A 27,754-nucleotide genomic window follows, 5' to 3' on the forward strand; every position below is an offset into this window, starting at 1 on the left:
CAAACACTTCTGCATCGCTTTCATAGGAAGTATTACACACAAACCCTTCCTTGTAAATTTAACTATTCAACTGGAATTGGCTTGACCAGAGAGGGGAAATAAAATAAGTACAAGTACTTACTGTGCACAATTTAAAATAACGGTTTAAATCGAAGAATGGTAAAGCAATTTTGTGAAGTGCATTTAAACAAAAGTAGAAGAAAAATTGGTCCTGTTACATTTCGATCTTTATGCTTTCCACCGAAGTAGCTCTCAGATTCCCTACAATGGTAGACTCATATACAACTTGCACAGTTATAAACGAGCGAATGCGGATAAAAAAATAATACGATCGCGAAATACGACAGTAGTGTTTGGAGTATCACGAAGTAGAGGAGATTGGAATTAGCCCCGAGAAAATCCGAATTGCGGAGACGGCCTCGGTGCTACATTCTCGTGGATAAAGAGCTATGGCTGCGGAAAGGCATAAAACGTTCCTTCCGAACAGAACTCAGCTGCTGTATAGGGGATTTTGGAGCGCGAGATTAAGTGTTAAGCGAAGAATTGGATGATGAGGTGTTCAATAAAGGCTTCATATGATAATCTCGTATTTTACTTTTCGTCAGGAAGAAGGTGGATATTGGAGCTTCCAACTATGCTAGCAGTGGGATCGTCTTTCGTCGGGAAAAAAACATAAAAATCGCTTCCTGTATAAATAACGAAACTTTACACCCACCAAGGCAGATTCTTCATTTTTGCCCTTAACCGAACACTAAATTCGGTATCTTTTTTTAATACAACCGGCAGAACTTCATAACGAATTTTCTGATACCGCCGTTACGTAATGGCGGCGCGAGTGAAACATATGAAATCCCACAAATCCAGCTTATATGATTTAGCCCTAAAAGCGAGATTATAAAATACGAGCGCGTAGCACAGAGGTTTAGACGCATTCTTGTAAGAGATCTCAGGACTGGTCATGAATTTATCGATATTCTAGAATAATGTGAATATATAAGCAATAACTTAACAAAGATTTCTAGATTTTATAATATATGCTCAATCACCGGTGTTATGTGCCGAAGGGCCTTGAAAGGATATCAATTTTTTTTATCTTGAATCCAATATGAAGAAGGATATAAAGCTACGCTTTTCACTTCACGATCCAGGGTTAAAGGTAATTTTACCGTAAGGAGTTCATGAGCTTCGGGTAATATCTACGCTGAATGAAATTTATCCACCACCACGATCTTTTGAAGCGCATAGAGGAAAATAAATTGAATGGCGAAAAAGCTCCTAAATTCCACTGATGTCTTAAAAAAAAGGGTATATGATCTTACGATTGAATATAAAGACTTGGCTAAATTCAATATAATAGCATGCCTAAAATGAGGGGCTCACTGAATAGGGTACATTGATTATTGGCAGCTATCAGAGGTTGGAGAATGTACTTTAAGGCAAGAAAAAGCCCATAAAATACCAAAGAGATATATTAAATCTAATACATTGCTTTATCGGCATTAAAAAACAACTTTTTAATAAAAAATAGATTCTTAAATCGGATTAAACAAAAATATTAAAAGTGAGCCAGTAACACAGTTCAAATGAATCATGGATTCATTATTATTAAGAAAAAGAAAAAGAAGATGATGAAGATAGTGAATCTAGATATTAAAAGGCTCTTCAAAACACCCTTTAGAAATAAAATTCTTCATTTTCAGCGTTGACCTCTAACTGTAACCACAGTTTTCTAAATGGAGAAGCGGTATACAATAATTTCATGCATAAAAAAGGAAAAATGAAAAGACATTAGCTAAAATGATATGCAAAATGATTTACCGAAGATCTACCACAGCGAACGAAATTTAGCGAAGGTTTTATCTAAAATGATTTTATCATTCCACTCAAATTCCATACCGCAGCACGTACTGTATCTCAACGCAATGGAATGGCAATATCTCCAGCATCTAGGATACAAGATACTTCCAGGTAAAATAATGCAATTTTTTACTTCGATAAAAAAACCTACGATCAAGTAAGTCATAGATGGGGATAAAGGTTTCTGTAAATGACAGCGAATTCTGCAAGACACGGAATGTGGCTTGGAGGGAATCAGTCGTGAGGATATAGAGGATTTCACGTCACCCAAACCAAATTACGAGGAAGACATGGTAAGATTTCCAGATCCGCTACGAAGAGGGAGTACGCTTCACGAAATGTGACTTATAGCGGGATCACCGGGAGATTTTTTTCAACTCTACCTTCTCTCCGAACGGTTGCTGAGGCGCAAAACGAGGTCACACCACGGATCAAGTTCTTTTCCTCAAATCTACGTATTATTCCGTCTGAAGCTCCTGCTTAAGTCTCCCAACTTACATTGAACATAGGTACGAACTTTATTAAAAATAAATGACTTTTTCCCACGATGAAACTGCCCAATAATGCAAGAAGAGTGGCAAATGAAATGATTAATATTATTCATAATTATATTCTTGATGAATATTATTCATTTTACGCTACCATTGCACGTACATGCCTCAAGTTGATAAAATTGGCTACTAACAGAGACCTTTTAAATAAAGGGGATTGATGGAATTTCGAAATTGCAACACACGTTTAATTTGAACTTAAGTATTCAAATGTAAGCCGTCAAACGGTAAGACGTCAAACGTCAGACGGTGAAAGAACACACTTTTAATCAAACATACCGAGCCAAGTTTCGTCTGGTAGCCTCATTTTCAATGTGCCAAACACCAGCAAAGCATCGGTATATATTTGTCTCAGTCAGGGCAAGGGAAATAAAATAAGGGATATGAAATAAAATAAGGAATGGTAAGGCATTAGCACTGAGGACTCTGAATATGACACAAAAAAGTTACTTATGAAGTGTACTTTCACCGCCATTATAGAAACGGTGGCATTGCTTCATTGTGGCTGGTTTTGGTAGCCATGAAGAAGTGCAACGAAAGTGATACATTTTAAAATGAGCGGAATAGACTTTTTTATTCTAAAATGCACACTTTATTAATCAGTAACTCAATACTGTGAAGCAAATTTAACTTAAAACATCCGACTACCTTTCCCTCTAAAATACAGTTAATTACGGTTGGGCTCCAAAAACTATACCAGGAAGTAAACAGAATACATAATTAACTGCAATTCATGTCCAATACTACATTTTAAAATGTCAGCAGCATAGAAGGAAGAATTTTATAAAACAACTGGAAGTGGCATGGAAGACTTAATTGAGGAAGCACAGTGATCGCCTTAAAAATGCTGCGGTTGGCTGCAATCCGCGAAGCAAATACGTCCTGGTCACGTGTTCGCGTCTAATCTTCATGGGGTTAATACCAGAGCGCACGATCCGGAGACAAAAAATATATACACACAAAGAGATATAAAAGGAAAATTTTATAGTTCAAAAAGGTTTTACAGGAAAAACTGCATGGACTGGTGTCTTAAATGGCACCACTATTCCAAAACGCCGTGAAAGCTCACGACATTGAGGGCGAAACGTGAGGTTAAAAAAAATCACTGAAAGGATAAAGGAGGAAAAGGTGTGGGCAGTCCTTCTAAGTCATGGTCCTAACAACATTGAACTCTACGGGACAACCTAGAGCCACCCACAATATTTCTTACTTGGATTCGAAATGATAGCGACGTAATAAACGCAATCCATACGAAATTCTATTAGTGAAAAATACTATTCTCGTAAAATGCACTCATATTACGAGACGTAGTTTCCAAAATTAAACTCTTTTAGGAGAAAAATGACCGTAATTCATGACCGAAAAATGACCGAAAAATTCCACCGTAACCGAAAACTACAATAAAAATCCTCATCTATCTTCTAGAATAATAAAAACAAATCGATGATAAAGATACTGCTGAAGAAGTTGGTGGGATTTCCAGCGAAATATTTTACTGAAAATAACAATAAAAAAATCCGACGCAGTGAAACCTAGAAACAATGGATACTCTGGAATGGATACTGTCATGGAATGGATGCTCTCATGGACTCGCATGGAAATTGATACATTAGCAAATCATCGACAATGAAACAGCCAAACAAGAGGTCGTGGGTTCGAGTCCCGCTTGGGTAGGTTGCCCCCATCCAGGGCATGGTTGTTAGTCCACGTTTAAATGTTATTTTGTTGAAAACCTCGATGTAAAATGCCAATGTGAGCTGTTTTTGGTGCTATGAGAATGAATAAATAATTGAATTGAAAGGTACTTAATTGCACTTTTCCACAATAATTTAACCCATTACCGGCCGAGTAAAGAAATACTTGAAAATATATAATTTTTTCTCTTCATTTTACCTAATAACATGCTAAATAAGATAAATTGAAAATATGGACCGTCAAAAAAATTTGCTTATGGTAAAAAAAAATGTTGCGTTTTCGCAACGTTGCGTTGGCGGAATCCGGTATCTGTATGCAGTTACGCAACCCGCATTACAATACATTGCCGTCTTATAGGAATATGCTGTTTTATCTGTCGGATATAATCCTATACCTTTTTATGCTACGTATATGACAAATATCGTCATATTGGATAAATAACATCCTCAGATATTATGTTTCCAATGAGATGTAGTTGTTATTTGACCTAAATCTACTATAAAATAGACATGCTTAACGGTTTGAAAGTCAAAGCGAAAATTTTCTCAGAAGAGCATGTATTTCACATTTTATCATTGACTTTAATTTTATCATTGCAGATTGAATTACAATAACTAATGGCTAATTATGAAATACTTAAGCATTTTGGGTGCAATGGAACATAAAATTTCGTACATTCATACCTAGTTTGACTTTTACACTGTTTCGGCAACTACTGAATTTTTTTATAACTCTATGGCCAAATTCGTCCTTTCATGCTTCACGAATCCGCGATGAATTACATGGTCTAACTATTTCTATGTTTATGGACGCGAATTGTATAGGGGTACGTCATCTACTGACTGATTCAATTCACTTTTTAGATGCGTCCCTTCTAGATACGATTTGAAGTCTACCAGTGAAATTTACTTCCGTTGCATAACCTCTACAATCTCCTGGCGTTAGTGCAAACGCTGTCCAGTAAGTTGATAAGCTAGGACCTTTTTTCCCCTGAATTCTAGTGCGGTAATTTTCATTTGCATTATCAAGTAGGTCCACATCTACCATATATTTACTGTACTCCCCAATAACACGAATAGTATTTTCTTTTATTAACATAGAATAGTATGTGAAATAGTATTTTATTTTTTCCGCGGAAAATTTTCCCTGTGCCCAATGGAATAGAAAAACTTGTGTGCTGTCTACAGGGACAATCTAGTTATCATTCCATCGAACAATACTTAGACCTTCGGCTTTATCAAATGTTTGTTTTCATGTTCCTCTCGGTTTCAGGTCGATGGTTTTATTATATTCTATCAGACACTCCTCCGTTATATATTCACGGATGGCTCCAGTGACAAATAATCCTTTTTCTTTCAAAACAATAAATAGTCTTCAAGATGAATAGAAGTTATCGAAAAACATACTATGATTCGAGGGATCACGGATAACCTTGAGTAATTCCAGAATAACACTTGCTTCCAAGCCTAAATTTCGATGGAAGTAATTTTCTATCGCCTAGTTGAACCCTAAAACCGTCTGAATAACATAAGCACCAAAGTTAAAAGCAAAATCTAAAAAGCTTATTATAAAAGAACATTTATGCACTCTAGTGACCAAATTAAGGTACTATTTTCTCATTATTTTAAAATTTATGCGCAAACATTCCGAATTCTAATAATTTTTAACTCAATTCGTCAAATTGAGGTCATAATTTACAAATCTGTCATTTTTGTCCAGACAGGAATTGTCTGAAAAGTGTAGATTATTTTTTATTAATCTAAATATATTTTGGTTCAATCATTTCCGAACCAAATCTACGTCTTATCGTCTTCATTCACCCAATATCCTGTGGTGGAAGTCGGTGATATCGCTGAATCGTGAAGTAAGGAAGGACTAATTCGGATTGAATGTACAAAGTTTTGTGTTCCATTGCACCCGAAATGCTTTCATGTAATTCATAAATAATCATTATTTGTTGTAATTGAATCTGTTGTGATAAAAATGTTAATTAAAAACTGGAAAATACGTTATATTCTGTAAAAATATTCACTTTGACTCTTTTCTTTCAAGCCGTAATGCATCTCTATTTTAAATTGGATTTAGGTAAAATAATGCAGCATCTCATTGGAAATATAATATATAAGGATTTTATTTATCCAATATGACGATATCTGTCAAATACGAGGCATAAAAAGGCGTAGGATTATATCTGACATTAAAAACGGCATATTCCTACGAGACGGAAATATGTGGTAATGCGGGTTGCATAGCTGCCTATAGATACCGGATTCGGCCAACGTTGCGAAAACGCAACATTATTTTCCGGATCTGATTTTCGCTTAATGTTGACTCCCTGACGAAATATAATCTTTAGTATCTATTAATTGAAATTTCTACGTCCACATGGACGAATAAAAAACTTAATAAAGGGAATAGTTACTCTTAGGAAAAATTATTTATCTTGCTTAACAGGAGACTCGAAAATTGACACTTTTTGAGTATTTTTATAAGTATCGAAATACTTATAAAATGTCATTATAATCTCACTAAAAATCAGTTTAAACTTATTTTTATCGAAAAAAGCTAATTCTACATGAATAAAATTCAATTGAAATATTTTTTTTGCATTTCTCAATAATGTTGCGTTTTCGCAACGTTGGCCGTAAATGGGTTAATTCGTATCAAGCGTTTCGGTTCACAGAGCCATCATATGGTACAAGACATTGTACTACATAAGAGCATCATAGCAGAGGTATAAAAGTGATTTTCTTATAATCTACAGTTTCTTGTACCACTTAATGGCCCTGTGAGCCGAAACGCGTCGTACGAATTAAATTATCGTGGAAAAGAAAAATTACCTTTTATTTTAATATGTCGAACTTCTGGTATATAACGCATGAATCTGCAGAGCTTATAAATTAATAAATAAAAAATAATGAACGTGATAAAAATGCGGAGTAATTGACATTCTTTCTACAATGCATGATTTTTCTTTATTTTTCTAGTTCCTCAACGAACCGCGGTTATCTTTACGGGTATATACAGGGTTAAAAATGCTATGCGCACAACGAAACGAAAAATATAGGTGAACAATTGACTTCAACACGGCCGCAAGCGCAAGAGCCCTTCCTTACGACGCAATACGGTGTCCCCCCTAGAGATCTCGCCCACGCGTCTCAATCTCACCCTCGACTGAACCTTCGTTCTATCCGCGAGTCGTAAAGGCCACTGCATAGAGGACAGAGGGTCACACTCCAAGCAAGGCTTTGCTCTTTCGCCTATGTAAGGCCGAGGCCAGTTAGCCAGTAGGATATCGTGCACCTTTGACGGGAACATACGTGAAGGGAATAGGGTACAGTTCAGCAGCTAGAATTAAACTCACGTCCTGATATAGGTCGTCCAGAGGATATCTAGCCGATAGAGAACGAATCCAGGATCGTAAGAGGAATCCAGCGTAACATTATCTTGTAGCTAAAACAATAAAGTATAGGTATATATCACAACCATATATAACTATATACACAACTATAATATACCTCGAAGGTTGGTAAGGATAGATGAGAGAAGAGCTAACCCAGTCTTAACCACAGGCTTGTTATTTTTTCACACAATTTGGGTAGGATGGTAATTCCCTTTCCACGGCTTTTCGTAACGCGAGGATTTTTGGTTGGGGGTGTCCAAAGGTTTCACTAGTACTTAAACCTCGGACCCTCTAGCCTGTAGTTGACCGTTCTAACCATCTTGACATCATGCTCCTTCTTGAAGCCTTAAATTTGTTGCAATGGGGATGCAAACTACCCCAATTTCGTCAAGAGCTATTTTTGAAAAGATTCTTACGAAAATCGAAGGGAGAGTACAGTTTTCCCGAATGATCCAAAAAATATCACTTAATTGTACTTCATCCCCTGACGATAAAATGTTGGGCTTTCCAAGCAAGATTTAACAATTAAAATAGAAAAAACTACTTGTTCAAGTCAATGATAGTTATAGCATCAAGAAATATTAATTAGGATTAGTTAAGTCGCTTTGGTTACATGAAAACGGCACAATTTTCGGTACATTGGGGTTATAAACGCATTTCAGCTCGAATTAAAGCATTTAATTGTCCTGGTTACGTGCAACATTATGAGATAAAATGATGTCATCTGTAACGGTCTCGCGCTTAGAGAGATTTAGATTCTGGCTATTTCTTCTTTGTTTGCCAGCATCGCAACCCGTCACCAAATGTATGATATAACTTACCTTGAGTTCAAAGCGTGCCTTCATCACGACGCCATTTTTATACGAAGTACTGAATGATTTACTGCTTAATCAAAAGTGAGCCACAAATTAGTGCAACACCCTTCGAGGGATACAACTGGAGAGTAGTGACAAAGGCTTCGAGAGGATTCAAAATGAGATAATTTTCATGAGAGAGTAGGATTGGCTGAGACCGATGGCATCCTGTAGCAAAGAAACCTACTCACCATTGAATGGGGTATGGCAGAAATAATTGGGTGCACAAAGACTCCATCTCGTGGATAAGAGAGAAGCTCTCTGAGCTCGGTCGGCTTTCCCGCCCATCCAAGAAGGGCCTCCTCACGCGTATTTACGGCGAATTCCTCCGGACGATAACAGCCTCGGAGATGCCACGTTTCTTAATCCCTTCTGCAGTGCTCTCTCTATCGTACTGCGTACTTCTGGACGACCTGACCGAATCTACTGCACTCCTAGAGCATGCATAGTCCTTCTCATATAAAAGCCTTTACAGTCTCTCTCAATTCTCCCAAGTACCGGGCAGACTGGGCAGCCATTGAAGGAACAAAATATACGTCCCAATACTTGTCAAATATACTAGCAGTTATAGAAATATTTTCAATATTGCCATGCGTTTTAGAAATTGCGATTGAATTTCGAATTTTATAAACACAACTAGTGCATATATTCTTATACCAAACCATGTTCAGCATTTGACTATCCGCATTGAGCAGAAATTTTGTGGCGGTTGACCCTATTTACTGGTATAAATTATCGTTAGTAATAACACATCACAAAATGAAAAAAGTCTTCTAATACCGCATCATGAGAATTAATTGGCTTCTTGCACATGGCATAAATTTTTCATATATTTTATGTATTCGTTTCGTCAACTGAAGAGGAATAAAGGCAGCTAAGAATAAAATGCTAGATATAAATTGGTACATAGCTCGGGGAGTTAAAGAAAGATATAGGAGAAAAAATGACCCATAATGAATGGCAATATCACAGCGTAGAAGCATACCCAACACATTATGATATAGAAAATAGGAATTAAATGGCTACAAAAGCGCTAAATATTAGATAGAGGATGGAAAAAATGAGTCCTTTATCTCGTAACGATCGGTTACATTGCACTACTGAAACACCGAGTGCATTACCTGAAAAAAATACATATTTCATGAAAAAAATATAAGGTATATGAATTTGATGGACCTCGTTGAGCTCATCAGTTTTTACAAATGTTTTACCTGCACCACGCTTATCACCTCCTTGCACCATCATCACTTGTAGAGTGTTTTAATTGAAAGAAAAATTTCGTAAGACTTGCCATGTAACTGAAAAATATTTTCTTGGAAAAGGAAAACAAACATTCTACTGGGGTTCAAGGATCAAACGAATCCCAAAGTTTTAAAGATGTAGGTTATGTATAATTAAGTTCCTAATTTAGTGACCTTATTTTTTGTGACTGAAACCAAAAGGGAAGGCAAACAAATTTCTCCATATTGCACGCGTGCTCCTCTGCTATGCTTTGCAAATTATTGCCATTGTAGCGGTAGGTAATTTACTCGCAGTTACCTCTGTACGTAATTTAAATTTTAAAAAATTAACTTACCATTACAAAACAGCCAGAATGGGGTCGTTCACTAGGCTCCGATTTCACTTTAATATTAGGAAATAATGAGGACACATCATCAAGAAAACTACGAGAATACACATGATATCTGATATCATTAAATAAAATACAATCCGAACAAAAAGTAAACTGTGTTTTCGAGAGCATTTCCTGCCAAACGACGATGATACTAAATGGAAAACCCAAATGCCGGCGGTACTTGAGCGGAAAGGACGTCGTAAAAGACAATGATACGTAAGCACGCAATACATATGGTGCTCAAAGCTTTGCCTGACATACTTAAGCGTGGCTTCGGGATTGATGAAGCGCACGGCAATAAAATCGACCACAAGGTGCTTTTCTTTGATTTCTTTTGTTTTTTTATTTTGTGCGAAAAATCCACAGTGAAAAAATCATTCGCCTTGACCGGGATTCGAACCCGGATCCCTCGATTTCCGGCCGAGTGCTTTAGCCAGTTAAGCTACCGAGGCGTCATTCTTCCCTGTGGAAATTTGTGGACTATACCGGACAAGGTGGTATGGACTGCTGAGCATATTATGCGACGAGCAGTCCAAATCGTGCGCACGGCGCCACAGCCGGAGAGTAAAGTCCGAACTTTGAACACATATAGGTGTTCTCTCTTTGACGAATTTAAGTATACCGGGACTAGCCACGGTGATAACTTTTACGGGAGTCACCCGCAATGCACAATTGTGCGAAAAAATTACTCTCCGGCTGTGGCGCCGTGCGCACGATTTGGACTGCTCGTCGCATAATATGCTCAGCAGTCCATACCACCTTGTCCGGTATAGTCCACAAATTTCCACAGGGAAGAATGACGCCTCGGTAGCTCGGACGGAGTGGACGTGTTTCGGAGCTATCTGTGAGTCAGCGACCGAGGTTTTTTTTCCCGGCGATCGAGCCCTTGATCGCCGGGAACGTGGTTTTTGCGTTCCCGGTGGAGTGCTTTGCCTTTCGGTTGAAGGCAAAAGCTTTGTTTTTTGTGGGTTCGCACCCCTGTACCAGGGGTGTGCGGACAGTGTTTCGTGTCGGTGTACGCAGAGCGAGCCGTCACAATGCCAGTTGAGAAGAAGAACACTCTCCGTGTCAACATAGAGAGTGTGAGTGAGGCGCCATCAGTCCTTGAGGTCCACCAACTGCTCGGTGGAGACCTCGGGCTGAAGACAGAGGAAATATACGGAATCAGGCTGGGTCCGGCAAGGAAGTCGATCTTCGTTAAAGTGAAGCAAGAGACTACCTTCGAAAGGATTATGGTGAAAGCGGGTGAAAAATTCCAGTTCCCGACCAAGGGCCCCCAAAGGTTCTCTTGGTGGTGCGAGTCTATTTCCGAGAGATATACATACGTTAAAGTGTGTCAACTACCCTTCGAGGTGTCACGTGAGCAAGTGGAAGCTGCATTGTCCAAATATGGAAAAATATTCGCGTATGTGGAAAATAGGTGGGCCGGCGATGGGTTACACCAGGGCACTTTGACGGGCACTAGGACCGTTAAGATGTCCCTCACTGAAAATATACCAAGTGTCATTAGTATTGAAGGTGAACGCGCTGTCATTCATTACGACGGGCAAAAGTTAACGTGCTCAAGATGCGGGAGTGAAGATCATTTGAGGCTACAGTGCCCCAAAACGAAGGCGGGACCGTCATACGCTAATGCACTTAAAAATTCTGGGGGTGGGGGAGAAGATGAGAACGACGAGGAGATGATGGACATCCCAGTAGAAGAGGGGGTAGTACAAGTGACGGAGGAGACGCCCAAATCGGTTGAAAGTGGGGGCAATGTTTCGCAAAATAACGGCGAAAGTGCTGTGAGTGCAACAGAGGGGGTGGAAGTGAAGAAAAAGGAGAAAAAGAGAAATAGGCAACGTAAGAAAAATATATCCAACGGCATAAACAACGACAGCAATGTGCTTGTTTCCTCAACCGAGACGGACACGGAAGAAGCAGTAGTGTTGGAGAGAAATGTTGTAGTGAAGGGGGGAAAACCCGATAGTAAAATTGTGGAAATCATAAGTGAAGGGGAGGGAGGAAATGTTCTAATGAATGCCTCAGGCACTGTGGTTTCGACCGAAATCATGGATTTGAGGGAGGGAGGTGGTGATGACAATATGAAAGTGCTGGAAGAAGAAAAAACGTCCTCGGCCGTTGGGGGGGTGGGAGGGGAGGGAGTGTTTTCTTCCTTTCTTACACAACCAGGTCCAAGCAGGCTGTGGTCGCAGCGAGACGACGAGGAGATGGGCTCTAGTGATAACGCGGCCCTCACCCCCTCAGAGGATGACGAAACGAATAGAACTGCAGCCGCAGTCGCGAAAAAACTATTTGGGAAGGACCTCACACAGAAAAAGAAAAAGAAGTGGAATGACAGGCTTAGAAAACGAGGCATCAGAATCCAGGGTGGTGAGCACAAAAAGGAATAAAAAAATCGTCCAATTAAAAAAAAATAAAAAATTATGGATAATAATTCCTCCAAAGTCTTTGTAAATCTAACGTTAATTAATTTAAATAGCTCTTGCTTTGCTTTGATTATAACTATGCATGTAAATTGTCAAATAACCCATGCTTTGATAATCAGAGTTGTTTTATATGAACCATGCCGAGGGCCAGACTTTACTTTCATTCCTTACTTTATAAATTTGAACATTTTTTCTCTTGAATATTTTTCTTTAAATACCGAAGCTGTCATGCAAACGGTTTCTATTTGTTTCCCCAACATTAGAAAGAACTTTTTTCAAATAAAACAATGAGTACCTCTCCAAGTAAACGAGAGATAACGGTGGCGTCACTGAATGTGGCCAGTATTACGAATAACTTAAAAATCAATGTTATTAAGAATTTTATGTACAATGATCTAAAAGCAGACGTCATCTTCATCCAAGAATACAAAGAATCGACTGCTTGGCAGAGCAAACATTACTGTATATTTGGCAATACTGATGGCTCCTCTCTAGGTACAGCAATTTTAACTAAAAAGTCTTTAGAGGTAACGAATGTGCGTCGTCATGCCTCCGGGAGGATAACTGCACTGCAAATCGGGGACACGCACTTTATTAACGTATATGCCCCTGCAGGAGGTGGGATGTGGAAGGACATGCGAGAGTTCCTGGCAAGCGAAATTCTGCCTTACGCATGCCTTTTCAAGGACAAGGCTATAATGGGGGGAGATTTCAACGCTATATATAGGAGGGAGGACAGCTCGGCAAACAATACGCAAATACGATACCCAATAAACAAGACATTTAAAATTCTAGTCAGCAATATGGACGCAATAGACACCGGTAAAAATACAGCTCAAAACAGATTACAATTTACCAGAATAGGTACACACTCGAAAACCAGAATCGACTACATATTTATATCAAAGAAACTAAAAAATGATTTAATTCAATATAGTACGACCCCTATTGCCATTTCAGATCACCACGCAATTCACATTAAAATTAAACTGGACCTTGTTACACAGAGGACATACAATAAGAAGGAACAAATTTGGCGCGTAAATACCAACTTACTAAAAGATGTAACATTCTGTAAAAAGGTTGAATATGAAATATTAAGGCTCTCAAACCACGCTCTTAGCGAAAAAGACATTTTAACCTGGTGGGAACAGATATTTAAAGCAGGTATTATAAAAAAACTTAAAAAACTAACTAGTGATTATTATAGAGAGAAAAATGAAGGAATAGCATTTTATAGAGAGGTGCTTCAACAGCTGATAGATTCAAATTGCAGGACACCCAGTGTAAATTTCGAAATTAAAGAACTAAAAAAAGAAATTTACAGACGGGAGGTGGAAAAGCTTGCCCCGAGGGAATGGGAGAGAGGGTACAATACGAGTGAATCAGAAGCTCTGACTTTGGAACAAATACGGATATTAATCAAAAATGCGAGTGGAGGTGAAGTGGGAGGGCTAGTTGACTCCGAAAAGCGGCTCGAGGAGGCGACGAGCTTTTACAGTCGACTTTATAATCAGTACGGGGTATGGGAAGACGGAGATGGGCCGCCTATCCCCCCCCTCCCCAAGCTCAACCCCGAAAACACGAAGAGCTTCGAGGCAACGATCACAGTAAACGAAATAGACGATGTGAAGCTAAAGCTGAAAAAGGGAAAGGCTCCAGGGGAGGACGGTCTGCCTAATGAGTTCTATCTCACATTTTGGGAACAAATGAAACCTATTCTATGTGCAGTCTTTAACGCCATCTTAAAAAATGGGGAAATGTGTGAGCGGATGAAAAATGCATTAATCACACTGGTTCCCAAAAAGAGAAACGCGAAGCACCTTACTGAATTTCGGCCAATCTCTCTGTTAAATACAGACTATAAGATATTAGCCCATATTGTCGTCCAAAAAATGACCATGATAATGAATGGCGCAGGCCTAGAGAATCAGTTTGGAGTGGGAGAAGGGAAATCCTCAATTGACGCTTGTATTTTAATCCGGGACATTGTTCTAAGTAGCATGCCAGAAGAGGAAAACTCACTATATATTTTAACTATTGACCTAGAAAAGGCTTTTGACAACATCAGAACAGAATGGATTTTTAAGATTATGAGAGAAAAAAATTTTCCAGAAGGAATTATAAGCATGATTAAAACGCTTTATCATGAGATTACATCTCAAATTAAAATAGGGAACAAATTATCCGATCATTTTATGATTAAAAACTCAGTCCGGCAGGGGTGTCCGTTGTCTATGTTGCTGTTTTCTTTGGCAATGGAGCCACTTATAATAGACTTGAAACACAGCATCGGAATCAGGAGGTGTGGAAAAAGTTACGCATCCTGTATATATGCCGATGATATCACTGTCTTTGTAAAAAATAATTTAGAACTAGACAGAATAAGTGGAATAATGGGAAAATACACCTCAATAGGCATGAGAATTAACATGTCCAAATCCGCTCTCATCCATGTTAAAGGGATAGAGTTTTCTGATACAAAAGGTTGGAACAAAGTCGATGGCCAAAATATATTAGGGCTATGGTGGGAGAAAGACCTTGCCGCCACCATTAATAAAAATTGGGACATGGCAACCGCAAAAATTCGGAAAACCATATTTGGCTATGCGGAATACAACACGCAGATTACATCAAAAATAAAACTACTCAACGAAGTTCTATTCCCAAACCTATGGTATGTGGCTCACGTCTGGCCAATGCCTGAAAGAGTAAACGCTAGCGTTATAAAGATGACGAACAAATTTATTTGGAGCGGCTTCCTTCAAAAAGTTGCAAGGAAAAGGCTATACGCGCCCCCAAAACTGGGTGGTCTAAACCTAATCAACACAGCAATAAAGGCACGGATAATAGCTATTAAAAATATCGCTAAGATCTTACACGCAGATGATAACGAAAGAAAACGTTTATTGGTTAACTCCATGGAAAAAACAAGGGGGCTGAGGTACTTTAAGAAAATCGTGCACGAAGCAAATAATTTCGGGAACAAATATGCATTTAACAATACTCTGCAGTCCACTAAACAAATATACGAGCGCGTGCTAAAGGAGGAGCTGGAAGCGACTCCTTACACAAGGTCAAGCAGAACCTGGGAAAATTACTCCAGGCTGGGAAGTGGTGCGAGGGAGGCGGGCATAATGTTCAGCATATGTTCGGACTGCCTGGTGACTAATGCCATGAGAAAGAGACTAGGTCTACGAGCAGAGGACGAGTGTCCGGATTGTGGGAGGCATGACGACATACCGCACACTGTTCTTGGTTGTCAAGAAAAGCACGATGTATTTTGGCAAACGTTGAAAAACATATATAAAGAATTCGATGCTTTCGGCACGGGAAGAATTAACGATGAGGATCTATTAAAATTGAATTTCCAACTCTTCCCATGCACGAAGAAAAAGATTTTAACTGAACTTGTGGCTGCTTATGTTTTTAGCAAACACTATAGAGGAGACATCAGGTATAGTTTAATTGAAAAAGTGAGATTTCTAAACAAAACTGTAAATATTACAAAGGAACAGAAGGAGTGGTTGCAAAATGTTTTTTAATTAAAAAAAAAAGTAAGTGATCTCTGCTTTGGCTCATTTCTCTCTTTCTTTTTCTTATTATATAGTGCTGCCTATGTATATCTTCACTCTCTTTTTTATATAAATATTTATAAAAATGCATGTATAAAGGTGTGCCATATAACTATTCTAAATATTTGTATAACTGTAAGTGATTTTAAAGCATATTTAAAAAATATGTAAATATGTAAATTTTTATATATTGTACTGTGCCAAAGTAAGCAATAAATGCTTTTTAAACGTAGCTTAACTGGCTAAAGCACTCGGCCGGAAATCGAGGGATCCGGGTTCCAATCCCGGTCAAGGCGAATGATTTTTTCACTGTGGATTTTTCGCACAATTGTGCATTGCGGGTGACTCCCGTAAAAGTTATCACCGTGGCTAGTCCCGGTATACTTAAATTTTTTTATTTTTTTGCCATTATTTAGCATTCTCGCATACGTAAAAAGCCAAATAAAAGCATGAACATTATTTCTTTGAGGATTTTTAAAAAGGTTTCTGCTTCGTTTCTACGTCGATGAGACGAGTACTACTTTGCGCCAGGCCACCCAGCCGATGAAAATTCAGGCTGAATAGCGGGCGAAAAAGCAGTCCTGTCGACGCGAAGGGGAAAAAATAAATGAATACCTTTTGCCGATCGAAAATCGATGAACGTCGTCTTTCGTTTGAAAAAAATCGGGGCAGTCTTATTTCCATGCGCTTCCTTTTATACCAGTCTGAAGATATACGACGTGCAATAAATAGGTTAACACAGTTACTCTTTTCCCTTGAGAAATGCAGCCGCCTCAGCCCATTTCTTGAATCAACCCTCAATTAGGTAGATGCATCTTGGAAAGAAAAAATATTGAGCTGTAAACGAATATCGGAAACTGAAGAAAATATGGGTCAAGATTACTTTCGATTTCCAAAAACCAATAAATTTTACACTATGCCTTCTTTTTAGTACAATTAGTAGGTTAAACCAATGAGGTACATTTTTTTAGCATTTTATCTTTGATAATGAACAAAAAAAACTCGTTCATACACACAAAAGTATCGAATGCAAGCATTAAAATTGAAATAAAAAGCTAATAAGTATAAACGGTGGACACATTGGGTAAATATTTCAAATGCGCATCAATTTTATAACATGCCTTCGTCTGGGTATATTTGGTAGGTGAAACGAAGAAACTAACCACTCTTTTAGAAATTTCTTAATGATACTGGTTACATTGAACAATAAAAACACGTTCGTGCACATGAAAGTATCGAATACAAGCCTTAAAATTGAAATAGAAAGCTAAAAATTATGACTGATGGACATATTTGATAAAATGCGACAAGATAGCACAATAAAAAAAGGAATTAAAAATATTCGGAATTGCGTTTACCTTTTAATGTAGCGGATCCTGGCTGAATGACGCTCGTAATCCGTTAGTTTAATCCTTAGAATTCCTGTAAATAAATATAACAATAAGATAAATAGAAATAAAACGATAGGATTACATGCTTAACCGACTAATAGCCATCAAAAACGAACTATTTAAACAGAGGTATTTAAAAAGTTATAAAATCATTCAACAACTCTCTATTCTATGCAAGATTGCTGACAATGGTGAAAGGAAAACGGAGAAAAAGAGAACAAAAGAGAGACGTAACTTTTAACCAATTAGAGCACGTTATAAAATAATAATTCTTATCCAATTAAAAGTACAATAAATCAGTAAATTTGTATTGCATCTCATATAAGCATATATGTGTCATGAAAATGAAAATAATATATTTGATGGTCTAAATTATACAATGTTCTAGATTAAATAAAAACGTTTCGCCAATTTTCATGAAAGTATGATTTAAAAAAATTCATTTAATGATAAAAATTTTCTTTAAATGTTATCATAGTATTGCGTGGTATCATTTCACACAATATTTGAGAATTAATTGAAAGGCGAATCTTTAGAAAATCCTTGCTTCAATCCTATAGACCGTTGGTGTGGTCACTTCTAGGATATTACACTAATTTCAGGCTCAGCATATAAAATAAAACCTCTATATAAAAAAACAAGGGAAACCTTTTAATATTAATTTATCTTATAAAGAAAAATGATCTAGATAGCAAAGGACTGTTATCGCAGCTCACTAATTGATAATTTTCATTTGTAATAGCCGTATAATCAATTATGTAAGAGCATCTGTCTCAACTTCGTGGAATTCCATCAAGACTTTGGGAGAACTGATGACTTTGTAATTCCATACAATGTTCATCCACCCAAAATCAATGCTGAAAAGCGGTTATGTACTAGTTGGGAAACTACTGCCGATATCGATGAAAGAATGAACATTGTATTTTCGGAAAATTTTTATGTACATAATGACTTAATTTCTATGAAAAAATGTATAGAAATTTTTGGTCCTAAGAAATGAAGGCATAATTTTAAAAGTTGTGTTTGAATTGAGAAAAATAATGGTAACGCGTGCCCGAATAATAATTTTATAAATTCGTAGACTATTTCAAAACGGCTTCATTTGCTATACATTAACTCACTCCGAATCAAGAAACCCATTAGTGTTCACCACGCATACGTTCGATTACAACAAATTTAAACTGCCCTTAGATCACTAAATTATATTCAATCATTTCTTTTGTTATTGCTTCCTGTTGCTTCCTGTTGCTTCAAGCATAGTTTATTGCTAATAACTTCAGGCTTTACTTTGTGAAACCTCTCCCTACTGGAAGTAAGGAAAAAGTTTTATTTCCTTACTTCCAATAGTTTATTGCACTTCTGATTGTGCCATGATAGTGCTGGTAATGAAATGTTTGACATCATACATCATGTCACTACGGAAGAAATTGTTTTTCTCCACTTCATCACCATGTAAAACCTAGAGGTGCCTGCCTTAAACATCTTTATGTACTGTAATAAACATAACAAGCAACAATGACTTTTAATTCTCTCCAAAGGTAGCACTATGCTGGTTTTTGCTAATAAAGATTATACTCTACCTTCAGCAAAACCACTGGCTCAGTAAGAAATTAAGATGATTTGAAGTAATTTACAATATGTACAAAATATGAATGAATTTTAACATTTTTTTAAAAATTACAGAAAAGCATTTATTGGGATGATCTTACTCTAGCATCACGCACTCCGAATCAAGAGACCCATAAGTCGTCACCACGCATGCGCTGAATAAAAAATAATTGAAACCGCCATTAGATCACCTCCGAACAGAGAAGAAAAATCGACCACCAACCATTTCAATAGAGGTGAAGTAAGGTTGTTAAAATTACTTAGTTATCTTAAGACCTCCCATTATATTTCAATAGAGTGGCGTTTGGTTTGAGAAAAATAATGGTAACACGTGCCAGAATAATGGTTTCGTATTCGTAGACTTTTTCACAACGGCTTCATTTACTCAAGAATCACGCACTCCGAATCAAGGGACATATCAAATCCTATAAATTTTCACCACGGATAAAAAAATTGAAGCTACCACTATATAACCTTCTGTGCAGCGAAGAAAATCGACCACCAAACCATATCAACTGAGGCCGCCTGGTAAAATTACTAAGGTATCTTAAGACTTCATTCCCTAGACTCACTCACGTTGGCCCCACGAGCTCTAGCGCGCACTCTCATCTATTTTCTGCACTTAATGTCCACTCCATCCATCTCACAAAGTCCCCCGGGGCGAGTCTGCAGAAATGACCAGAAGACGGGAATGAGGAAGAATTGAACTCATACGTTTCCGAGCGCCTCTCCTCGCAAAGTGCACGCGGAGCTATGAGACAATTTTTCGATCGTGAAAAACCTAGAAGACGTGAAGCCAATATCCTTGTTTTAATTTTTTTATGAGATAAATTAATATTAAAAGGCTTTCTTTCGTTGTCAAGTGGGAGGTATTTTATTTTATACGTAGAGGCTGAAATCAACGAAATATCCTAGTAGTAACCACAACAACCGGCTATTGGAATTGAAGCAAGATATGTCCAAAGCTTCACAATTTTATTGATTATTAATATTGTGTAAATAATATAAAGAAATAAGACTCCAAGTAGACGAAAAAAGACATCGATGTATGGATATATAATGTATGGGGGAACGAGAAATGTAGAGATATTTGACTATTCTCGAGATTTTTATTATTTTATTTAATTTTTTTTTATTTTACTCTCAAACCACCGGATACAGCTCTTATTGGCCATTTTAGACCGGGGTATTCAACAAATTTAACAAGTACACGCACACGAACAACCATGCCCGGTATCGGAGAATTCTACCCAGGCGGAACTCGAACCCGCGACCTCTTGTTTGGCAGGCAAAGACGTTTCCCCGCCGCCACCGAGGCCACCGAGGCCGCCGCGCCGTTTAAAAAATTATTTATCCTCTAACTCGTTCCGTTCACCCATTTACATCTACCGTAGCCATATGGGTACATCCCACCATTCTGACGATATGAGGCAAACTTACGGTTCTCTAACTAAAGTTACTCTACACTACCGAGCGCCTCTCCTCAGAGATGACACGGCAAAGTGCACGCGGCGCAATGAGACAATTTTGCGACAGTGAAACGCCAAGGAGACGCGCATGAGACCAACAAATACGTCGGGGTGTATATGTATAGCATGAGGGAGAACGAGAATTGTCGAGATATTTTACTATTTTTTCTCTATGGTGCCGAAACATGGACACTGAGGGAAGAAGATGAGAGAAGATTGGAGGCATTCGAGATGTGGGTATGGAGAAGAATGGAGAGGGTAAAATGGACGGAGAGGAAAAGGAACGACGAAGTGCTGGATAGTGGGTGAGGAGAGGCAGCTTTTGGATGAGATACGGAGGAGACAGAAGGTATGGATGGAGGGAATACTCAGCGGGGAGGGGATGTTGAAAAAGGTGTTAGAGGGTAGAATGTTAGGGAAACGAGGGAGGGGAAGGAAAAGAGTAGGATTTTTGGATAGATTGAAGGGGAGTAGGCCTTATAGTGAATTGAAGAAGGCGGTAATGGAAGGAAAGGAAGGCTCCCAGATCACTTCTTTAGTACTCCATGCAAACCTACCTTAATCGGTAGAATACTTTAATAATAATACTTATTTACTTACAACTGTACCACCGAAAACAGCGCCTTTGACCTTTTACATCGGGGTTATTAACTTTTGCATTAAACCTACGCGAACATCCATGCCTTGGATAGGGGAGTACTCATGTCGGAATCGAACCCACTACCGCTTTCCTAGCAGGTAAGTACCTTACCCCACCAATTCCAACAAGACTTCCAGTAATATTTTAACTCATTTCGTTAACTGCGGTGCATGCCTTTTCCAGCAGAGTAGTAAATGTACCGTGTGGAATCTTTCCTAAATTAAATCATAAAAATTCTGAGTGAAAACAATGAATGAAAATCAAAGCCTGCTGATTTACTCCGGCCTTTTGTCTGCAATGATGGAGACGATAAAAGATTCTACATGTACCACGAATGAGGGACGAGAATTGTTGAGGTATTTTACCATTCTCAAGATTATAAATATAATTTATCCTTTATATAATTTCGTCAACCTATTTCCGCCCACCGAAGCCACATGCTACCATTCTGACCATATGAGGCTCTTGAAGAAAACCCGCACTCCTTTTTGCCGACGCAAATATGTAATTGAAGCATACAATAACTTAATCATAAATTAGTTTATTTTTGAAGCCATTGACTAAAATAGACAAGTGCAAAAACGGAAATTTAATATAGACGCCTCCTGCCAGTAAATTACATGCAAGTATCATAACAGTAAACATAATATGGTATGGTGTATTTTAACTTCCAAAAAATATACTTATCCTAAGTATTCATCCTTTCTATCAAAGTCATTCTTAAGAATTGTACAATATTAGATTCTGACCTCGTTACCACCCGATGTACGTGTGATGGTTAGGGGTCATTCGGAAGAAATAAATTAATTTATCACCAAAATATTTATCACCGTACCAAGGTATCTTTTTAATCGCAAGCAAAAAGTTTTCTTGGCGTAAATGAATTAAATGCGGGGAAAGTGTTTTGCCTACAGCGTAGACGAAGTGCACAGTGGAATTTGTTTTAAATTATATTGCGTGAATTTTAAATGAAAATTATGATTAAAAATCAAAATCCGCTAATGTATTCTGGCCTTCCACCTAAAATCGTTAAGACGAGGAAAAAGTCTTCGTTTTTTGGTTGAAAATTACACTCAAAAGACCACTGGAAAAATTATGGGAAGCTGTACATGCGAGCAGAAGGATCGTATAAAAGAAGATAAGAATCAGCGACCATGTCGGCCTCAGAATCCAATTTTGGTGCATAAGGATTACTAATTTGCAGAACAATGTAAATGCAAATGCAATTTCGCGGCTTAAAAAGAGATGAATCATTCTTTGACGGAAAATTGGTATGACATGAGTAAACAGTCCCCGTACAGAAATGAATGACTTACAAATGATAACAATATCTCGCTTAGATATTCACTTGTAATTACCAATGTAAATTAAATCATAAATAATCAATCTGAATTATTTCATAACACGAATTGGTTGACACGAGGCAGAATTAGAAATAATATATCATTAATCATGAACATGATGGAATTGTAACCTCATAACAAAAACGAGTGTATTGAGTTCTCTCACCTCATCTTATACATGGTTAAAGAAATACTAATGGGTTCTATAACTTGAAATTTATGTTCCATCACGTATTCGAATGGTTACCAAACATGCATTCTGACTAATAATCTGACCTCAAAGCATAAAATTGAATAAATTTCAAACCATATAATGTCATAGTGGGATAGGCAATTGCGGAGTCTACATGGAACATCAAACAAAAACTGAATAGTGTTTAAAATATAAACATTGCCAATATGCTAGGGGAATAAATTACGACCTTGATGAACTTCCGTCGCTTGTTGATTTGAGTTCGTTTCACCGATTGCAGGAGAATCAAGGCTGTTTAGAGGCTAATAAAAGTATCTCAAATTATCCTCTAAATTTACACTTTTTAGGGTTTAAGGGTATGGTTATTGTACGAGATGTTTAAGAAGTTTATCTACAAGAATAAGGTAAGATTTGATTCCAAACATTTTAGGAGAAATTTTCAATGCTTTTCCATCAGATTTACAATTTAAGAGCAATGACTCTCATCTTCTTGGGTTCCTTGGACAATGAAAAACGTGATTGGTGTTTTTTGGCTGAAATAACCTCACATCGAGCTCGAGAAACAGGATTAAAAGCCCAGATGAGTCTCGTGCTACGTAATCCCCTCAAATGTTGCCACGGTGCCACCGTATAAAACATAAATACTAACACTGCCACTATGATATACCTCCTTCCACTTCCTATCACATCCTTTTCAGTGCCTGATATTTCTCTTCGCATTGCCCATCAATACCTTGATCAAATCAAAAGACCTCCCAGCTACACGATAATTTTTCTCCGTATATACTTTCCGAACCATTCAAAACGAATGTTATCTCATTTATTGCACTTCTCAGTATATTCACCCACATGTTTACACCAGTAAGGCAACTCAAATCTGCTTACGAGAACCCTCGACACTCCTGAAGTTTATACTTCAGAAATTATAAACTCGACCATGCAGGGAAAATAGAAAACTAATCTAATTACTCCCATAAGCTATGGAACGCTCTTTTGGTGAAATAAAATCGAGATAAATCAAGTCCGCAAGATGGAAGGTGACTGAATGCGAGGAAAAATGCACGAAGAATTTCCACGTTCACGTGCATAAATATTTTCCACCTCCTCCTCCTCCGCAACGGTGCTCGTTTTAAAGCTACGGGATGAAAAAAAGAACAAATGAACGGAGCACGCGAATATATTTCAACCGTGAATCACGATGGAGGAGTGAGGGAGAGGAAATAGAGCAAAATAAAACGAGGAAAAACAGAGGAAGATCGATAAATATATATATAAAGCCCCCCTCTACCCCACCTGCTCTCCATCCCCCCTTCCTAAGCTCTGACTCAATTTTTTCCCGGCACTTTTGTTCGTAACTCCGAGGATGGTGGTAGTGCCACCAAAAATTTAGCCGTGAGGGTCCTTCGTGTCTTTCCATTTGCTCCATAATCTGCCTTGTCCAACCTGGGTTATGTTTGTGTTAAATACCTCATCAAGGAATATCATGAAGTATTTACATATAATCTTGAAGAAAACGTTTTGATAGCGATTACACTTAGACAAATAACTAGATGATTAAAAAAATTATATAGAGTCCATTCTCTCTCATTGAGAATAGTGGGTCAACCCAATGAAACCGCTAAGAAATGCCGGCCTCGGTAGCGGAGGGTTAAATCCTCGCCTGCCAAACGTGGGACGTGGGTTTGAATCCCACCTGGGTAGGTGGTCCCTATCCGGGTCATTAATATTTGAATTGTTTATTGTAAATCCTCCGTTGTAAAGGCCTTAAGGTGCTGTTCACGGGGAAGTTGATTGTAAATAAATATTTTGTGAATGTTCCTTTTCCTGTGTCTCTATATTTAATCATCTCGTTATTTATTTATTTATCTAAGAAGTATATATAAATATATATACATACACACAGACACGATGGTAGCAGCAGCACGCGATGCCGGCAAACAACACCTCTCTTTCTGGGTGGTATAAAATAACAAGCAGCAGCAGTGGCAAGCGAGTGGCAGTGGGGCGGGAATGAAAAGGCTCTTTTATTTTTCTCGTTTTTTGATTGTGATGAACGGGGGGCTGAAAAGAGGGAACTTTTGTGCTTTCCGAAGGAAGGAAACTCGTGGAACGGCATAAAGTATGGGGATCGGATGGAATAAGGGGAGCGGAGGAGTGAGATGCCTTCGTGGGCACAAAGGTGGAGAAGCCGAAGGCGCGTGAGTTACGGAGCGGGCGTCGCCCCCTGGTGCATGTATATTCATGGTGGAAAGCGAGGCGACAGCGAAACGGTAAGAAGCAGACGGTGCGGCGTCCTACCCTCCTACGTCCTGCGGGTTCATTCCCGTCCACTCACTCAGATACCTCAATTCCGAACCATAGGAGAATAAGAAAAAGTGTATGACTTTTCTCGGGTCTCGGAAAAACTAAGGCAACCGACGTTTAGGGTTCCATCTAGTTGCCCATTTTCAAGGCTATTTTAATTCTAACTGTGGGAATATATATATATATTATATCATAGCATGAATGGACATTCCTCGGGTTTCCGAGTGTGAAAATCTAAGGCAACTGACGTTTCTGGTTCCATCTCGTAACCCTCAGGGGTATTCAATTCGGTTTGTATGAATATATATATGTAATAAATATACGATGGAATAAATGGACTTTTCCCGGGTTTCCGCGCGGGTAGGAAAATCTAAGGTAGCCGTTGCAAAGTGGGCTAGAACCGAAAAAGCTGGCCAAAACCTCAAAAACGATTTTTTTGAGCAAGGAAGTTGAAACTTCGCATACATATTTTCAACTAAAGTGTGCATAACTTTCCAGATTATTCCTATCCTGACCTTTCACGTTAACAATATATGTGAGGTCAAAGTTGAACAAATTTAGCGAAAACGACCACCCTCGATTTTTTCTGAAAATTGCCAAATTTATCCTCGTGCAGTGGTTTCATGAATAGTTTTATCACCAAAAGTGTTGTACCATTTTAATTGACACTTTTGCTTCTTCCATTTGAAGGGGTTTCAAAGATTTTGTTTCATCATTAACCATAGATATATATCATCATTAACCATATAACAAAATGGTGGAGCCTGTTTTCAGCCCATTTTTTTACATAAACGCAGAGAAAAAGTAGGCATTATCATCGACTTACACGAGGTAACTTATATCATGTCGTTCTTTGAAGCTTCTACATTGTGATTCTAAAGTCAAACCTTGCACCAACTTGCAACCCCGAATTTTAAATCGTTTTTTCGAGAGTGCGGACGACTACGGTTCTGGCCGGCGGCGGCGGAGAGTACGGCAACGCGACAAGCGTGTGGGTGCAATATGGTCTCATTCACTTTCATATCTGGATAATAGATGTAATAGTGACAGAAAATATTCACCAGAAAGAAAAATTAATAAATCTTACTACGAATGACTCTTAGTAATATGCAAGAGGTGCACTGAAAGGCTTCTTTCTTTGAGTGTATGTCTGTGTAATCAACTCTGTTTAGAAAAAAAGTACTTGTACCCTTTAGCTTCTCACCGCCATATACACATTCCCACAAATTGAATTAGAATAGGCTTGATAATGGGTAACTAGACGGAACCCAAAACGTCGGCTGTTTTAGATTTCCTTACCCGCAAGGAAACCCGAGAAAATTTTATTCATTCCGTTCTCCGGGAAAGTTTCATATCATGCAAGAATTTAATGTTGTGGCATAAAACTGATACTATGAATCTTTCTCGGGCGTCCGACCGGGTAAGGACCTCCATTTCTGCCGGCGTTTCGATGGAATGCTTTTCCATCGCCCTTAGGATTGGTTGATCTCAAGTATTCAAGTGACGGTATCATAGTATATAAAACCAAAACAGTGCAAATTCCCGTCACCAGATCACTCGGTATTAAACAAAAAATTTGAGGAGAACGGGATAAAATATTTTACTATTGTACGTGCTGCATGTGTTGCTTAGGTTTGTAATTTGAACACATTTATATTCATGCGTATTACAATGGTCCACTTTATATATTAAACGCATAGAATTACACTTATGCATCGAGGACAACGGTATGAAAATTAATGGCTATAGTTCAATTTCAGAATGGTGTCGCTTACACCGGAGAAAGAAACATGTGAATGCCTAGAGTGCAAATTTCATTTGACGGCTAAGCACATGGTCACTTATTATATTAAGTCCAGGTGCTAAAAATAGGCGTATTTATTGAAATGAGTTGATAGGAATCTAAAGTGAAGACTTAAAATATATTAACGGTGTATTCACCGCCCTCCAAGTAGTAGGCTTGTTTTCTAAAATGTAAAGAATAATCTCATCAATGCAAATGTTACCAACAGTCATTTCCGCGTTACTAAAATATTTATTTTGGAATAAATAAATAATTGTGGAAACAAGGGACTATATAACGTAAGAAGTCATTGCAGATATCAAAGAACATCAACTACTTCGATTTTAAGCCTCCATTGGTCGCGTGGCGTCTACCAAACACGAAGCCATTTTCTTTTCTTTACCCACATCGTGTTTTCAAAGTTAAGAAACTGCCCATCCTTGTACCTTATTATTTTATGCTTCTGAATTAGTGACCAATATGATTTAATGTTTTGTTGCATTTCTGGAATTAATACGAATATTTTTTGCTTTTGGCGTCTGATAGACGCCGCGCGACAACTAGAGGTACAATGCCTTACATGCTAATTCTTTCGCGATAATCATTGCAAAGTTCTTAAATGCGTTTAATAATTTAAACGAACATTATTAACATCTATTTAAAATTTTCAATTTGGAGTACGCGACTTTATTATTATTATTATAAAATGTTGCTGAAAGTAGGCAATTGCCTGATGGCAGCATTAGATTCACATACATGAATTACAAATATACCAATCTAATAACACAGTAAGAAACAGAAAAGACACTTATTGTAAAAAATAATATATCAATTCTTATCATACAAATAACAAACGAACTACGACCCCAATAAACCATTTCCAAACATTCCATAAAATCATTATGCTAAATTTTAAACTTTAAAAAAACTTTATGCTACACATTTATGATTTTAATCAATATATCACATGAATGAAACTATTATTGCTGAAAAAAATGAGTATTTAGTATTTTATTAATATGTATATATCCAACATTATTA

The 27,754-nt window shown here is 37.8% G+C and overlaps 1 protein-coding gene across 1 annotated transcript in view; it reads right to left on the bottom strand.

Moving 5' to 3' along the window:
- The window catches only part of LOC124162751, a 1,072,747-nt gene that overhangs the window by 683,585 nt on the left and 361,408 nt on the right, over nucleotides 1–27,754 (bottom strand). The window contains exon 4 of the mRNA XM_046539387.1: nucleotides 17,341–17,404. The gene's annotated coding sequence lies outside the window, so the exon portion shown is untranslated. The remainder of the gene's footprint in view (nucleotides 1–17,340; nucleotides 17,405–27,754) is intronic.

This window comes from Ischnura elegans, chromosome 7 (genome assembly GCF_921293095.1).
Source record: "Ischnura elegans chromosome 7, ioIscEleg1.1, whole genome shotgun sequence".
Lineage (NCBI taxonomy): Eukaryota > Metazoa > Arthropoda > Insecta > Odonata > Coenagrionidae > Ischnura > Ischnura elegans.